The sequence below is a fragment of the Cervus elaphus genome, chromosome 8 (genome assembly GCF_910594005.1).
Source record: "Cervus elaphus chromosome 8, mCerEla1.1, whole genome shotgun sequence".
In the NCBI taxonomy this organism is placed as follows: domain Eukaryota; kingdom Metazoa; phylum Chordata; class Mammalia; order Artiodactyla; family Cervidae; genus Cervus; species Cervus elaphus.
This window is the reverse complement of record NC_057822.1, coordinates 37,590,717-37,605,263: the sequence shown is the minus strand read 5'-3', so window position 1 is coordinate 37,605,263 and position 14,547 is coordinate 37,590,717. Positions and strand designations below refer to the sequence as shown.

The following is a 14,547-nucleotide window of genomic DNA, read 5'->3' as shown; positions in this document are numbered from 1 at the left end:
AGATGTTTAAGCTGGTTTTAGAAAAGGCAGAGGAACCAGAGATCAAATTGCCAGCATCTGCTGGATCATCGAAAAAGCAAGAGAGTTCCAGAAAAACATCTATTTCTGCTTTACTGACTATGCCAAAACCTTTGACTGTGTGGATCACAATAAACTGTGGAAAATTCTGAAAGAGATGGGCATACCAGACCACCTGACCTGCCTCTTGAGAAACCTGTATGCAGGTCAGGAAGCAAGAGTTAGAACTGGACATGGAACAATAGACTGGTTCCAAATAGGAAAAAGAGTATATCAGGGTGTATATTGTCACCCTGCTTATTTATTTAGTGGCTACACCAGGCTCTTTATCCACAAACATTATTTCATTAAACCTTGTAACAGTAGAAAAAAAAATGCAGCAAACGCCCCAAAACTTGATTAAAGAAGACACCCACCAATCAGTCCATCAGTTTGATAGCTAAAATGACAATCAAGTGGAATATGGAAAGAATTAAGAAAAACTAAGATTAAAAGAACTTGCTGCCTTAAAAGACAGGTAAACAAAATATACATGTGCACATACACTCACTTAACAGTTGAATGAAATTCAAAAATAATTATTAAAAATAATTTAGGAAAGAATAGTATGTAAATTATATATGCAGAATACATCATAAGAAATGCTGGGCTGGATGAAGCACAAGCTGGAATCAAGATTGCTGGGAGAAATATCAATAACCTCAGATATGCAGATGACACCACCCTTATGGCAGAAAGTGAAGAAGAACTAAAGAGCCTTTTGATGAAAATGAAAGAAGAAAGTGAAAAAGTTGGCTTAAAGCTCAACATTCAGAAAACTAAGATCATGCCATAACTTCATGGCAAATAGATGGGGAAACAGTGGAAACAGTGACTGATTTTATTTTTCTTGGGCTCCAAAATCACTGCAGATGGTGACTGCAACCATGAAATTAAAAGACGCTTACTCCTTGGAAGGAAAGTTATGACCAACCTAGACAGCATATTCAAAAGCAGAGACATTACTTTGACAACAAAGGTCTGTCTAGTCAAGGCTATGGTTTTTCCAGTGGTCATGTATGGATATGAGAGTTGGACTATAAAGAAAGCTGAGCGCCAAAGAATTGATGCTTTTTGAACTGTGGTGTTGAAGAAGACTCTTGAGAGTCCCTTGGACTGCAAGGAGATCCAACCAGTCCATCCTAAAGGAGATCAGTCCTGGGCGTTCATTGGAAGGACTGATGTTGAAGCTGAAACTCTAATACTTTGGCCACCTGATGGGAAGAGCTGACTCATTGGAAAAGACCCTGATGCTGGGGAAGATTGAGGGCAGGAGGAGAAGGGGACGACAGAGGATGAGATGGTTGGATGGCATCACTGACTCAATGGACGTGAGTTTGGGTAGGCTCCAGGAGTTGGTGATGGACAGGGAGGCCTGTCGTGCTACAGTCCATGAGGTTGCAAATAGTCGGACACTACTTAATGACTGAACTGAACTGATAAGTTAGATTCTTTCCTTCTTTTCTTAATTCTTTCTACTCTTTAAAAAATTTCTGTACCTAAATCCATTATTAACTCTCTTTTATGGGCAGTTTGGTGCAGTGGTTAAGAGTCCATTCTATACATCTGGGCTGCATGGGTTTCATTAGGGATCTCATCTTGCCGGCTGTGTGACCATACCTAATTTGTGTAAGCTGTGACTCAGATTCCTCACCTGCAAAATGGGGACAATAATATGCCTGCTTCATAGAGCTGTTGTGAAGACTGTCAGTTCATCTGAAATACTTAGAATTGTAAGTAGTCAATAACTCAGTTTCTAATCAACCTATAGTCTATACTTTCCTAAATTATTTATAATAATTTTTTAAAAATTTCATTCAACTGTTATGTGAGTATATGTGCATGTGTGCGTGCATGTGTGTATTTTGTTTACCTGTCTTTTAAGGCAGTAAGTTCTCTTAATCTTAGTTTTTCTTAATTCTTTCCATATTCCACTTGATTATCATTTTAGCTATCAAACTGATGGACTGATTGGTGGGTATCTTCTTTAATCAAGTTTTTGGGAGTTTTCTGCATTTTTTTTTTTTTTCCACTGTTACAAGGTTTTTGGATAAAGAGCCTGGTGTATCCACTAAATAAATATTAGTTCCCTTTCAGTTCAGTTCCGTTCAGTTCAGTCGCTCAGTCGTGTCCGGCTCTTTGCGACCTCATGGACTGCAGCACACCAGGCCTCCCTGTCCATCACCAACTCCCGGAGTTTACCCAAACTCATGTTCACTGAGTCGCTGATGCCATCCAACCATCTCATCCTCTGTCATCCCCTTTTCCTCCTGCCCTCAATCTTTCCCAGCATCAGGGTCTTTTCAAATGAGTCAGCTCTTCACATCAGGTGGCCAAATTTCCCTTTCACTGTCAATGAATACAAGATCACCTACAGTTTAAATCAGTTTTGTCTAGATTATTGTTTTATTGGAGTGAAAGACAGACAAAGACTGAGTTGTTAAGCATATTACTTCATCTATTTTTAGGTCTATCATAGTGCCAGTCACTCAGAAGAGACTTAAAAACGTGCATTGCACTGTGCTTAAGTATATCACATGCTTTATTTATGGAATGTTGTGCTAACATTTATTTTCTTATTTAAGTTTTTTAAAAAAATTAATTTTAAAATTTTAATTGGAGGCTGATTAATTACTTTATTGTGGTGGTTTTGGCCATACACTGACATGAATCAGCCATGGGTGTACATGTGTTCCCCATCGTGAACCCTCCTCCCACCTTCCCATACCTCATCCCTCAGGGTTGTCCCAGTGCACCAGCTTTGAGTGCCCTGTTTCATGCATCAAACTTGGACTGGTGATCTGTTTCACATATGGTAATATACATGTTTCAATGCTATCCTCTCAAATCATCCCACCCTCGCCTTCTCCCTCAGAGTCCAAAAGTCTTTTCTTTATATCTGTGTCTCTTTTGCTGTCTTGAATATAGGGTCATTGTTACCATCTTTCTATATTCCATATATGCACGATAACATACTATATTGGTGTTTTTCTTTCTGGCTTACATCACTTTGTATAATAAGCTCCAGTTTCATCCACTTCATTAGAACTGATTCAAATGTGTTCTTTTTTAACAGCTGAGTAACATTCCATTGTGTATATGTACCACAACTTTCTTATCCATTCGTCTGCTGATGGACATCTAGGTTGCTTCCATGTCCTAGCTATTGTGAACAGTGCTGCAATGAACATTGGGGTACACATCTCTTTCAATTCTGGTTTCCTTGGTGTGTATGCCCAGCAGTGGGGTTGCTGGGTCATATGGCAGTTCTATTTTCAGTTTTTTAAGGAATCTCCACACTGTTCTCCATATGGCTGTACTAGTTTGCATTCACGCCAACAGTGTAGGAGGGTTCCCCTTTCTCCACACCCTCTCGAGCATTTATTGCTTGTAGACTTTTGGATAGCAGCCATTCTCACTGGCATATGATGGTACATCATTGTGGTTTTGATTTGCATTTCTGTGATAGTGAGTGACGTTGAACATTTTTTCATGTGTTTGTTAGCCATTTGTATGTCTTCTTTGGAGAAATGTCTGTTTAGTTCTTTGGCCTATTTTTTGATTGGATTATTTTTCTGGTATTGAGCTGCATGAGCTGTTTGTATATTTTTGAGATTAATTCTTTGTCAGTTGCTTCATTTGCTATTATTTTCTCCCATTCTGAAGGCTGTCTTTTCACCTTGTTTATAGTTTCCTTTGTTATGCAAAAGTGTTTAAGTTTAATTAGGTCTCATTTGTTTCTTTGCTTTCATTTCCATTACTCTGGGAGGGGGGATCATAGAGGATCTTGCTGTGATTTATGTCAGAGTGTTTTGCCTATGTTTTCCTCTAGGAGTTTTATAGTTTCTGATGTTACATTTAGATCTTTAATCCATTTTGAGTTTATTTTTGTGTATGGTGTTATAAAGTGTTCCAGTTTCATTCTTTTACAGGTGGTTGACCAGTTTTCCCTAAAGAGATTGTCTTTTCTCTGCTGTATATTTTTGCCTCCTTTGTCAAAGATAAGGTGTCCATAGGTGCACAGATTTATCTCTGGGCTTTCTATTCTGTTCCATTGATCTATATTTCTGTCTTTGTGCCAGTACCATACTGTCTTGATGACTGTAGCTTTGTAGTATAGTCTGAAGTCAGGCAAGTTTATTCCTCCAGTTCCATTCTTCTTTCTCAAGATTGCTTTGGCTGTTTGGAATTTTTTTATTTCCATAAAAATTGTGAAATTATTTGTTCTAGTTCTGTGAAAAATACCATTGATAGCTTGATAGGGATTGCATTGAATCTATAGATTTCTTTGGGTGGTATACTCATTTTCACTATATTGGTTTGTCCAATCCATGAACATGGTATATTTCTCGATCTGTTTGTGTCATCTTTGATTTCTTTCATCAGTGTTTTATAGTTTTCTATATATAGGTCTTTTGTTTCTTTTGGTAGATTTATTCCTAAGTATTTTATTCTTTTTGTCACAATGGTGAATGGGATTGTTTCCTTAATTTCTCTTTCTATCTTCTCAGTGTATAGGAATGCAAGGGATTTCTGTGTGTTAATTTTATATCCTGCAACTTTACTATATTCATTGATTAGCTCTATTAATTTTCTGGTGGTGTCTTTAGGGTTTTCTATGTAGAGGATCATGTCATTTGCAAACAGTGAGAGCAGTGAGAGTTTTACTTCTTCTTTTCCAATCTGGATTCCTTTTATTTCTTTTTCCTCTCTGATTGCTGTGGCTAAACCTTCCAAAACTATGTTGAATAGTAGTGGTGAGAATGGGCACCCTTGTCTTGTTCCTGACTTTAGGGGAAATGCTTTCAGTTTTTCGCCATTGATGATAATCTTTGCTGTGGGTTTATCATATATGGCTTTTATTATGTTGAGGTATGTTCCTTCTATTCCTGCTTTCTAGAGAGTTTTTATCATAAATGGGAGTTGAATTTTGTCAAAGACTTTCTCTGCATCTATTGAGATAATCATATGGTTATTACCTTTCAATTTGTTAATGTGGTGTATCACAGTGATTGATTTGCAAATATTGAAGAATCCTTGCAACCCTGGGATAAAACCCACTTGGTCATGATGTATGATCTTTTGAATATGTTGTTGGATTCTGTTTGCTGGAATTTTGTTGAGGATTTTTGCATCTATGTTCATCAATGACTTTGGCCTGTAGTTTTTTGTTTTTGTGGCATCTTTGTCTGGTTATGGTATTAGGGTGATGGTAGCCTCAGAGAATGAGTTTGGGAGTTTACCTTCCTCTGCAATTTTCTGGAAGAGTTTGAATATGATAGGTGTTAGCTCTTCTCTAAATTTTTGGTAGAATTCAGCTGTGAAGCCATCTAGTCCTTGGCTTTTGTTTGTTGGAAGATTTTTGATTACAGCTTCTATATCTATGCTTGTGATGGATCTGTTAAGATTTTCTATTTCTTCCTGGTTCAGTTTTAGAAGGTTATACTTTTCTAAGAATTTGTCCATTTCTTCCAAGTTGTCCATTTTATTGGCATATAGTTGCTGATAGTAGTCTCTTATGATCCTTTGTATTTCTGTGTTGTCTGTTGTGATTTCTCCATTTTCATTTCTAATTTTGTTGATTTGATTCTTCTGCCCTCCCCCCTCCCTTTTTTGATGAGTCTGGCTAATGGTTTGTCTATTTTATTTATCTTCTCAAAGAACCAGCTTTTAGTTTTGTTGATTTTTGCTATAGTCTCCTTCGTTTCTTTTTCATTTATTTCTGCCCTAATTTTTTATGATTTCTTTCCTTCTGCTAACCCTGGAGTTCTTCATTTATTCTTTTTCTAGTTGCTTTAGGTGTAAAATTAGGTTATTTATTTGATTTTTCTCTTGTTTCTTGAGGTAAGCTTGTATTGCTCTGAACCTTCCCCTTAGCACTTCTTTTACTGAATCCCATAGATTTGGGGTTGTTGTGTTTTCATTTTCATTTCTTTCTGTGTGTATTTTGATTTCCTTTTTGATTTCTTCCATGATTTGTTTGTTATTCAGAAGTGTGTTGTTTAGCCTCCATATGTTTGTATTTTTAATAGTTTTTTTTTTTTTTTCCTGTAGTTGACATCTAATCTTACTGCTTTGTGATCAGAAAAGATGCTTGGAATGATTTCAATTTTTTTGAATTTACCAAGGCTAGATTTGTGGCCCAGGATGTGATCTCTCCTGGAGAATGTTCTGTGTGCACTTGAAAAAAAGTTGAAATTCATTGTTTTGTGGTGAAATGTCCTATAGATATCAATTAGGTCTAACTAGTCCATTGTATCATTTAAAGTTTGTGTTTCCTCGCTAATTTCTGTTTGGTTGATCTATCCATAGGTGTGAGTGGGATATTAAAGTCTCCCCCTATTATTGTGTTATTGTTAATTTCCCCTTTCACACTTGTTAGCATTTGCCTTACATATTGTGTGCTCCTATGTTGGGTGCATTTATATTTATTCTTCTTGGATTTATTCTTCTTCTTGGATTGATCCTTTGATCATTATGTAGTGTCCTTCTTTGTCTCTTTTCACGGCCTTTATTTTAAAGTCTATTTTATCTGATATGAACATTGCTATTCCTGCTTTCTTTTGGTCTCCATTTGCATGAAATATCTTTTTCCAGCCCTTCACTTTCAGTCTGTATGTGTCTGTGCGGTGAGTCTCTTATAGACAGCATATATAGGGGCCTCGTTTTTTAGTTCATCCAGCCAGTCTTCTGGTTGGGGCATTCAACCCATTTACAGTTAACATAATTACTGATAAGTAAGATCCCATTGCCATTTACTTTGTTGTTTTGGGTTTGATTTTATAAACCTTTTCTGTGTTTCCTGTCTAGAGAAGATCCTTTAGCATTTGTTGGAAAGCTGATTTGGTGGTGCTGAATTCTCTCAGCTTTTGCTTGTCTGTAAAGCTTTTGATTTCTCCTTCATATATGAATGAGATTCTTGCTGGGTACAGTAATCTGGGCTGTAGGTTTTCCTCCTTCATCACTTTAAGTATGCCCTGCCATTCCCTTCTGGCCTGAAGAGTCTCTATTGAAAGATCAGCTGTTATCCTTATGGGGATCCCTTTGTGTGTTATTTGTTGCTTTTCCCTTGCTGCTTTTAATATTTGATCTTTGTGTTTCATCTTTAGTTTGATCAATATATGTCTTGAGGTGTTTTACCTTAGGTTTATCCTGTTTGGGACCCTCTGGGTTTCTTGGACTTGGTTAGCTATTTTCTTCCCCATTTTAGGGAAGTTTTCAACTATTATCTCCTCAAGTATTTTCTCATGCCCTTTCTTTTGGCCTTCTTCTGGGACTCCTATGATTCGAATGTTGGGGTATTTAACATTGTCCCAGAGGTCTCTGAGGTTGTCCTCATTTCTTTTCATTCTTTTTTTCCTTTCTGCTTCATTTATTTCCACCATTCTATCTTCCACCTCACTTATCCAATCCTCTGCCTTTTATCCAATCCTCTGCCACTTATCCAATCCTATTCTACTGTTGGTTCCCTCCAGAATGCTTTTGATCTCAGTTATTGCATTATTCACTACTGATTGACTCGTCTTTACTTCTTCTATCCTTGTTAAACATTTCTTGCATCTTCTCAATCCTTGTCTCCAGACTATTTATCTGTCACTCCATTTTGTTTTCAAGATTTTGGATCACCTTTACTATCATTATTCTGAATTCTTTTCCAGGTAGACTCCCTATCTCCTTCTCTTTGGTTTGGTGGGCATTTATCATGTTTCTTTACCTGCTGAATATTTCCCTGCCTTTTCATTTTGTTTAAACTGCTGTGTTTGGGGTGCCCTTTCTGTAAGCTGGAAGTTTGTGGTTCTTTTTTATTGTGGAGCATGCTCCTTGTGGGTGGGGTTGGACTAGTGGCTTGTCAAGGTTTCCTGGTTAGGGGAGCTTGTGTCTGTGTTCAGCTGGATGGAGCTGAATCTCTTCTCTCTGAAGTGCAGTGAAGTGTCCAGTAGTGAGTTTTAGGGTCTATGGGTTTGACATGGCTTTGGGCAGCCTGTCTTTTAATGCTCATGGTTGTGTTCCTCCTTTGCTGGAGAATTAGCATGGTATGTCTTGCTCTGAAACTTGTTGGCTCTTGGGTGGAGTTTGGTTTCAGTGTAGGTATGGAGGCTTTTGGATAAGCTCTTGTCTATTAATGTTACCTGGAATCATGCCTCTGGCTTTCAGTCTTATTCTTACAGTAGCCTCAAGACTTCTCCATCTGTACAGCACAGATGATAAAACATCTAGTTTAATGCTGAAATAATTCTCCACAGTGAGGGACACCCAGAGAGGTTCACAGAATTACATGGAGAAGAAAAGAGGGAGGAGAGAGATAGAGGTGACCAGGAGGAGAAGAGGGGGAATCAAAAAAGGAGCGAGCAATCTAGTCAGTAATCAATTCACTATGTGTGGTGGTCTCAAGATGGTGGAGGAATAGGATGGGGAGACTACTTTCTCCCCCACAAATTCACCATTAGATCATTTGAATGCTGAATAACTTTGACAAAACAACTTCTGAATGCTAGCAGAGGACATCAGGCACCCAGAAATGCAGGCCGTTCTCTTCAAAATGAGATAGGACAAAATATAAAAGACAAAATGAGAGACAAAAGAGTTAGGGATGAAGACCCATCCTGGGGAGGAAATCATGAACAAGGAGAAGTTTCCAAACAGCAGGAAACCCTCTCACAGGCGGGTCTGTGTGGAGTTTTGGAATCTCAGAGGGCAACATAACCAGGAGGAAAAAACCCCACAGAATATGTGCCTAACCTCAACTCCCAGCAGAGAAGTAGCCCAGACGCTCGTGTCCGCCACCAGCAAGTGGGGGTTGGACGGGGAGGCCCAGGCTGCATGCTTAGGGTAAGGACCTGGCCTGAGTGATCTGAGGACAATCTGAGGGAGCTAATCTGAGGGAGGATAGCAACCCAAACTGTGGGATAACCAGAGAGAAAAAAAAGAACTTTCCCATGAAAGGCTCTAACCTAACACGCAGCCTGGCCTGCTCACAGAGCAAAGGATTGAGTGAATACCAAAGGAGAGCTAGCCAGCTCTATGAAATTTGCTTTAAAAATAGGGTCTTTTTTTTTCAAGGAAATAGTATGTTATAAAAATGAAAATTAAAGGAGTAATAAAGAAATTATAGATAAAAAATTTTAAAAATAATAGTAGTAAAAATATTTCTAGGAATTTCTCTGGAGCTGTTGTGGGCAGTGTGGAGTCAGTTCAGTTCCTTGTTCCAGCTTGTACTTGTTCTCAAGGTCTGTAGGCCCCTTCCAGTGCTTAGTCAATGTTAACTACAGGGTTTTAATCTATTGCACTTGTCACTTCCAGAATGGTTCCCTCTTTTTTATTTTGGCTTCCTCTGTTTGCAAGTCTCTTTGGCGTCTAATTTCTGCCCTGACATAAGGGGGCAAAAGTGGTCACTTATTTAGGTTCACTTGTTCATGTGTGTTGTGGGGAGGGAGAAACACTACAAACAAATATTGTAGGTGTATATGGGGAGTGCTTGCAGGGTATGGACCACACTGGATTTGCCCCAGCTCACGGTGTGTGTGCTTTCCGGGTCTACACTGCTCAGGCTCCAGGGTGCTCTGCAGGGGTACTGTCCAAAGCAGACCCTGCATTTCATGCACTTCAGGTTCAGGTTCTTGGGTACTCTGCAAGGGCACAGACTCGGTTGGGCATGCATTTTGTGCCCTTCCTAGGTTCGAGCAGCTCAGACAACCAGGTGCTTGGAGAGTGCTCTGTCCCAGGTGGGCCGTGTGTCTTAATCACCTCCCTCATCCTGGCTTCTCGGGTTCCCGGTGCACCGCAAGAGCACCATCTCAGGTGTGCCGTGTGAATCCTCTGGGGAGCTGATCTCAGGCTGCAACCCTCCTGGCAGGTGTCAACCATCCAGGATCCCAGGAAGATGTGGCTAGCAACTGGGAGCCTGCTCACAGTTTGGTGGAGGATGCCGGTCTCTGGGGCCAAGATTGGAGCAGCCCCTTGCTTTCTGGCTCTTGCTGTTGTATGCCTGCCTCTCTGCCTCCAGCGGTGGGGAGGGACCTGTACACAGCAGGCTAGTTCTCCTTTGGTATTTGTTCAATCCTTTGTTCTGTGAGCGGGCCAGGCTGTGCATTATGTTAGAGCCTTTTGAGGGAAAGTTCTCTTTTTTTTCCTCTCTGGCGATCCCACAGTTTGGGTTGCTATCTCATGTTAGCTCCCTCAGATTGTCCTCAGGGCATTCAGGCCTGGTTCTTACCCTAAGGACCGATGATGAGCCCGTACCTCCCTGTCCAGCCGAGCGTCTGGACTACTTCTCTGCGGGCAGTTGCGGTTAGGCGCCTATTATGTGTGGGTTTTTTTTTTTTTTCTCCCAGTTATGTTGCCCTCTGGGATTCCAGAACTCCCCACAGACCCGCCTATGAGAGAGCTTCCTGCTGTTTGGAAACTCCCTCCCCAGGACAGGTCTCTGTCCCTAACTCTTTTGTCTGTCTTTTTGTCTTTTATATTTTGTCCTACCTACTTTCGAAGAGAAAAGCCTGCCTTTCTAGGTGCCTGGTGTCCTCTGCCAGCATTCAGAAGTTGTTTTGTGGAAGTTGCTCAGCATTCAAATGATCTTTTGATGAATTTGTGGGGGAGAAAATGGTCTCCCCATCCTATTCCTCCACCATCTTGGGACTGCCCCTAGGTTTGCTGCATTTACTTAATATGGTCTACTGATTTGAGTACAGAGTCCCTGGTCATGGGCATCTTAATATAGATGGAGCTAAAGACTGGCTCATCTGTAGCCATTTGTAATTATTTATTTTCTAGGAATAGGGAATGGCAAGTGACAGTACCCAGCTAGTATTGTTTGCATGGCTCTGCCTGCTTCAGCTCCTAGCACTTGGCCCTTCACACCTACACAGTATCACTTCCACCTGCATTGTATTACCAGGGAGTATAGTCTTAAGGAAAGAGGAATTAATGAAGCATGAGTAAGTTTAGCCATTCAGAAAGTAGCACTCATACAACACACATGCAGTACCTTCTCACCTTCTTTTTGAAAACGTTTCTATAGATGTGAACCAAATATTGTAGTGGGAGAGGATAAATGAAAATCCTCAACTCTCATGTTTTGCATCTTTTTATCCTCCTGAAAAGGAGGTATAAGATTGTGATTAAGCATGATATCAGCATCATTGTGGTGTATGGCACACTCTTTGCCTTTTCTTTTCAATCTACAACCAGTAAAAACATCCATAACTCAACAATGGTGCCTCTGCTCAACACAGCAGGACACCAGAGTTCCTAGGTGGCACTAGTGGTAAAAGAACCCACCTGCTAATGCAGGAGACGTAAGAGACATGGGTTTGATCCCTGGGTCGGGAATGTCCCCTGGAGGAGGGCATGGCAACCTACTCCAGTATTCTTGACTGAGAAATCCCATAGACAGAGGAGCCTGGTGGGCTATAGTCCATAGGGTCACAAAGAGTTGGACATGACTGAAGTGATTTAGCACCTTTGCAAAGGTAGGTGGACTAGAACACATGGAGGAGGCAGAACCAGGGGAATAGCAGAGGTGGTGCCTGTGATCCTGGAACCCCAGCCATGGTAGCTGAGCCTGCAGCCCCAGAGAATCTGGTAGCATCAGGGGAAGCAGAACGTATGACTCCAGCCTCCCAGTCAAAGTGGTGCCCCTGGCCACAGGGATCCAGGCAGTAGTAGCAGTGGGCCTATGACCCTGTCCCTCCAGTTATGGAGGTACTGATTACTCTGGCTCCTCCATCTGCCCCTACCCACCATGGTAGAGCCTGTGAACCTGACAACCCTAGCCATGGCAGAGGGGCTGTGACCCTGGCTCCCTGGCACCCCTGTCCCCAGGGATCATAGAGGCTGAGACCCTGGGCCTAGCAGAAGTGACCACCACCCTAACGTCCTAAGTAACAATGCCAGCAGCAACAAGGCACTAATAACCCCAAAGCCACAAGCAGTGACATGCATGACACCTCTGACAGAGCTGATGGAAGGTAGAAAAGGCTGATTCTCAAATATAACCAGAAGCAGCCCAGGTAAGAGACCAGAAACTCGTGAGGCCTCTACTAATTACTAATCCGTTGAATCCTTAGAATAAAAAACAACAAAAAACTTTACCTAAAGAAGAGTGTTCACTACTTCAAATGTGCTGGCAGAAGAACAACTCATCAAGAGCCATGAAGAACCATGGTAGCAGTGTATCACAAAAACCAAATGACAGGTCCCCAAAACCAAACTTAGAGTCACAGAATATTGTGATTTTACTGGTAGAGAATTCAAAATAGTTGTCATGAAGAAACTCAACAAGCTATAAGAAAATATAGAAAGACAGTTAAATAAGCTCAGAAATAAAACTGGTGAACAGAAGGAATATTTTACCAAGGAGAATGGAACTCTAAAAAAGAACCAAAGTGAAATTATGGACCTGAAGGACTCAATAAATAAGATGAAGAAAGCTCTGGAAATACAGCAGCCAATATGGAAGAGAGAACTAGTGAGTTTGAGGATAAAAATCTAGAAATGATAGAGACAGAAGGGAAAAGAGAATTAAGATCTTAAAGAAGACATTCTATAAGAACTATGTGACTCTGTTAGGAAGGAAAGAATTATGTTATTGGTATCCCAGCAGGAGAAGAATGGAAGAAGGGAGAAGAAAGTTTATATTAAAAAAATAATAGCTGAGAATTTCCCAAATCTGAGGAAGAACAGGGTATATTAGTCAATGAAGCTAAGAGAACACTTATGGTGACCAGAAAACATAAACCGAGAGCACAGACATGAAACATAAACAGTTTACCAATCTCTTTGGCCTGAAAAATGAAAGTGTTAGTTGCTCAGTCGTGCCAACTTTTTGTGACCCCATGGACTATAGCCAACCAGGTTCCTCTGCTCATGGGATTTTCCAAGCAGGAATAATGGAGTGGGTTGCCATTTTCTCCAGGGGCTCTTCCCTATCCAGGGATCGAACCCAGGTCTTCTGCACTGCAGGCAGATTCTTTACCCTCTTGAGCCACAAGGGAAACTCCTTTGGTATGAACCTAGAGATCAACTACAAGAAGAAAGCTGAAAAAAATAATAAACATTTTGAGACTAAAAAACATGTTATTGAATAACTGTTGGGTCAAAGAAGAAGATATTAAGAAGAGGTGGCAAGAATACAAAGAAGATCTCTACAAAAAAGATCTTAATGACGTAGATAACCATGATGGTGTGATCACTCATGTAGAGCCAGACATCATGGAGTGTGAAGTCAAGTAAGGCCTTAGGAAGCATATCTATGAACAAAGATAGTGGAAGTGATGAAATTCCAGCTGAGTGATTTCAAATCCTAAAAATGATGCTGTGCTGCACTCAGTATGCCAGCAAATTTGGAAAACTCAGCAGTGGCCACAGGACTGGAAAAGGTCAGTTTTCATTCCAATCCCAAAGAAGAGCAATGCCAAAGAATGTTCAAACTACTGCACAATTGCATTAATTTCACATGCTAGCAAAGTAACGCTCAAAATTTACCAAGCTAGGCCTCAGTGGTATGAGTACTGAGAAATTCTAGATGTTCAAGCTGGATTTAGAAACGGCAGAGGAACCAGAGATCAAATTGCCAACATCTGTTGGACCAGTGAAAAAGCAGGAGATTTCCAGAAAAACATCTGCTTCATTGACTACGTCAAATCCTTTGACTGTGTGGATCACAACAAACTATGGAAAATTCTTCAAGAATTTCCCTTTCAAGAGAAGGGAATACCAGATCACCTGACCTGCCTCCTGAGAAACCTGTTTGCAGGTCAAGAAGCAACAGTTAGAAACAGACATGGAAAAATGGACCGGTTCAAAATTGGGAAAGGAGTACGTCAAGGCTGTATGTTGTCACCCTGCTTATTTAACTTCTATGCAGAGTACATCATGCAAAATGCCAGGTTGAATAAAGCACAAGCTGGAATCAAGATTGCTGGGAGAAATATCAATAACATCATATATGCAGATGATACCACCCTTATGGCAGAAAGTGAAGAGGAACTAAAGAGCCTCTTGATGAAAGTGAAAGAGGAGAGTGAAAAGGCTGGCTTAAAACTCAACATTCAAAAAATGAAGATCATGGCATCTGGTCCCATTACTTCATGGCAAATAGGGAAACAATGGAAACAGTGACTTTATTTTCTTGGGCTCCAAAATTATTGCAGATAGTGACTTGGAGCCATGAAATTAAAAGACACTTGCTCCTTGGAAGAAAAACTATGACAAACTTAGACAGCATAATTGAAAAGCAGACACACTACTTTGCTTACAAAGGTTCATATAGTCAAAGCTATGGTTTTTCCAGTGGCCATGTATGGATATGACAGTTGGACTATAAAGAAGGTAAAGAAGGCTGAGAGCCAAAGAATTTATGCTTTTGTACTATAGTGTTGGAGAAGACCCTTGAGAGTCCCTTGGACTGCACGGAGATCCAATCTGTCAATCCTAAAGGAAATCAATCCTGAATATTCACTGGAAGGACTGATGCTGAAGCTGAAGCTCCAATAC

General features: G+C 40.4%; 1 protein-coding gene across 1 annotated transcript in view; it reads left to right on the top strand.

The window, feature by feature from the left end:
- PTH2R (parathyroid hormone 2 receptor) overlaps nucleotides 1-14,547 on the top strand; it is an 83,281-nt gene that overhangs the window by 56,870 nt on the left and 11,864 nt on the right. The window lies entirely within an intron of this gene.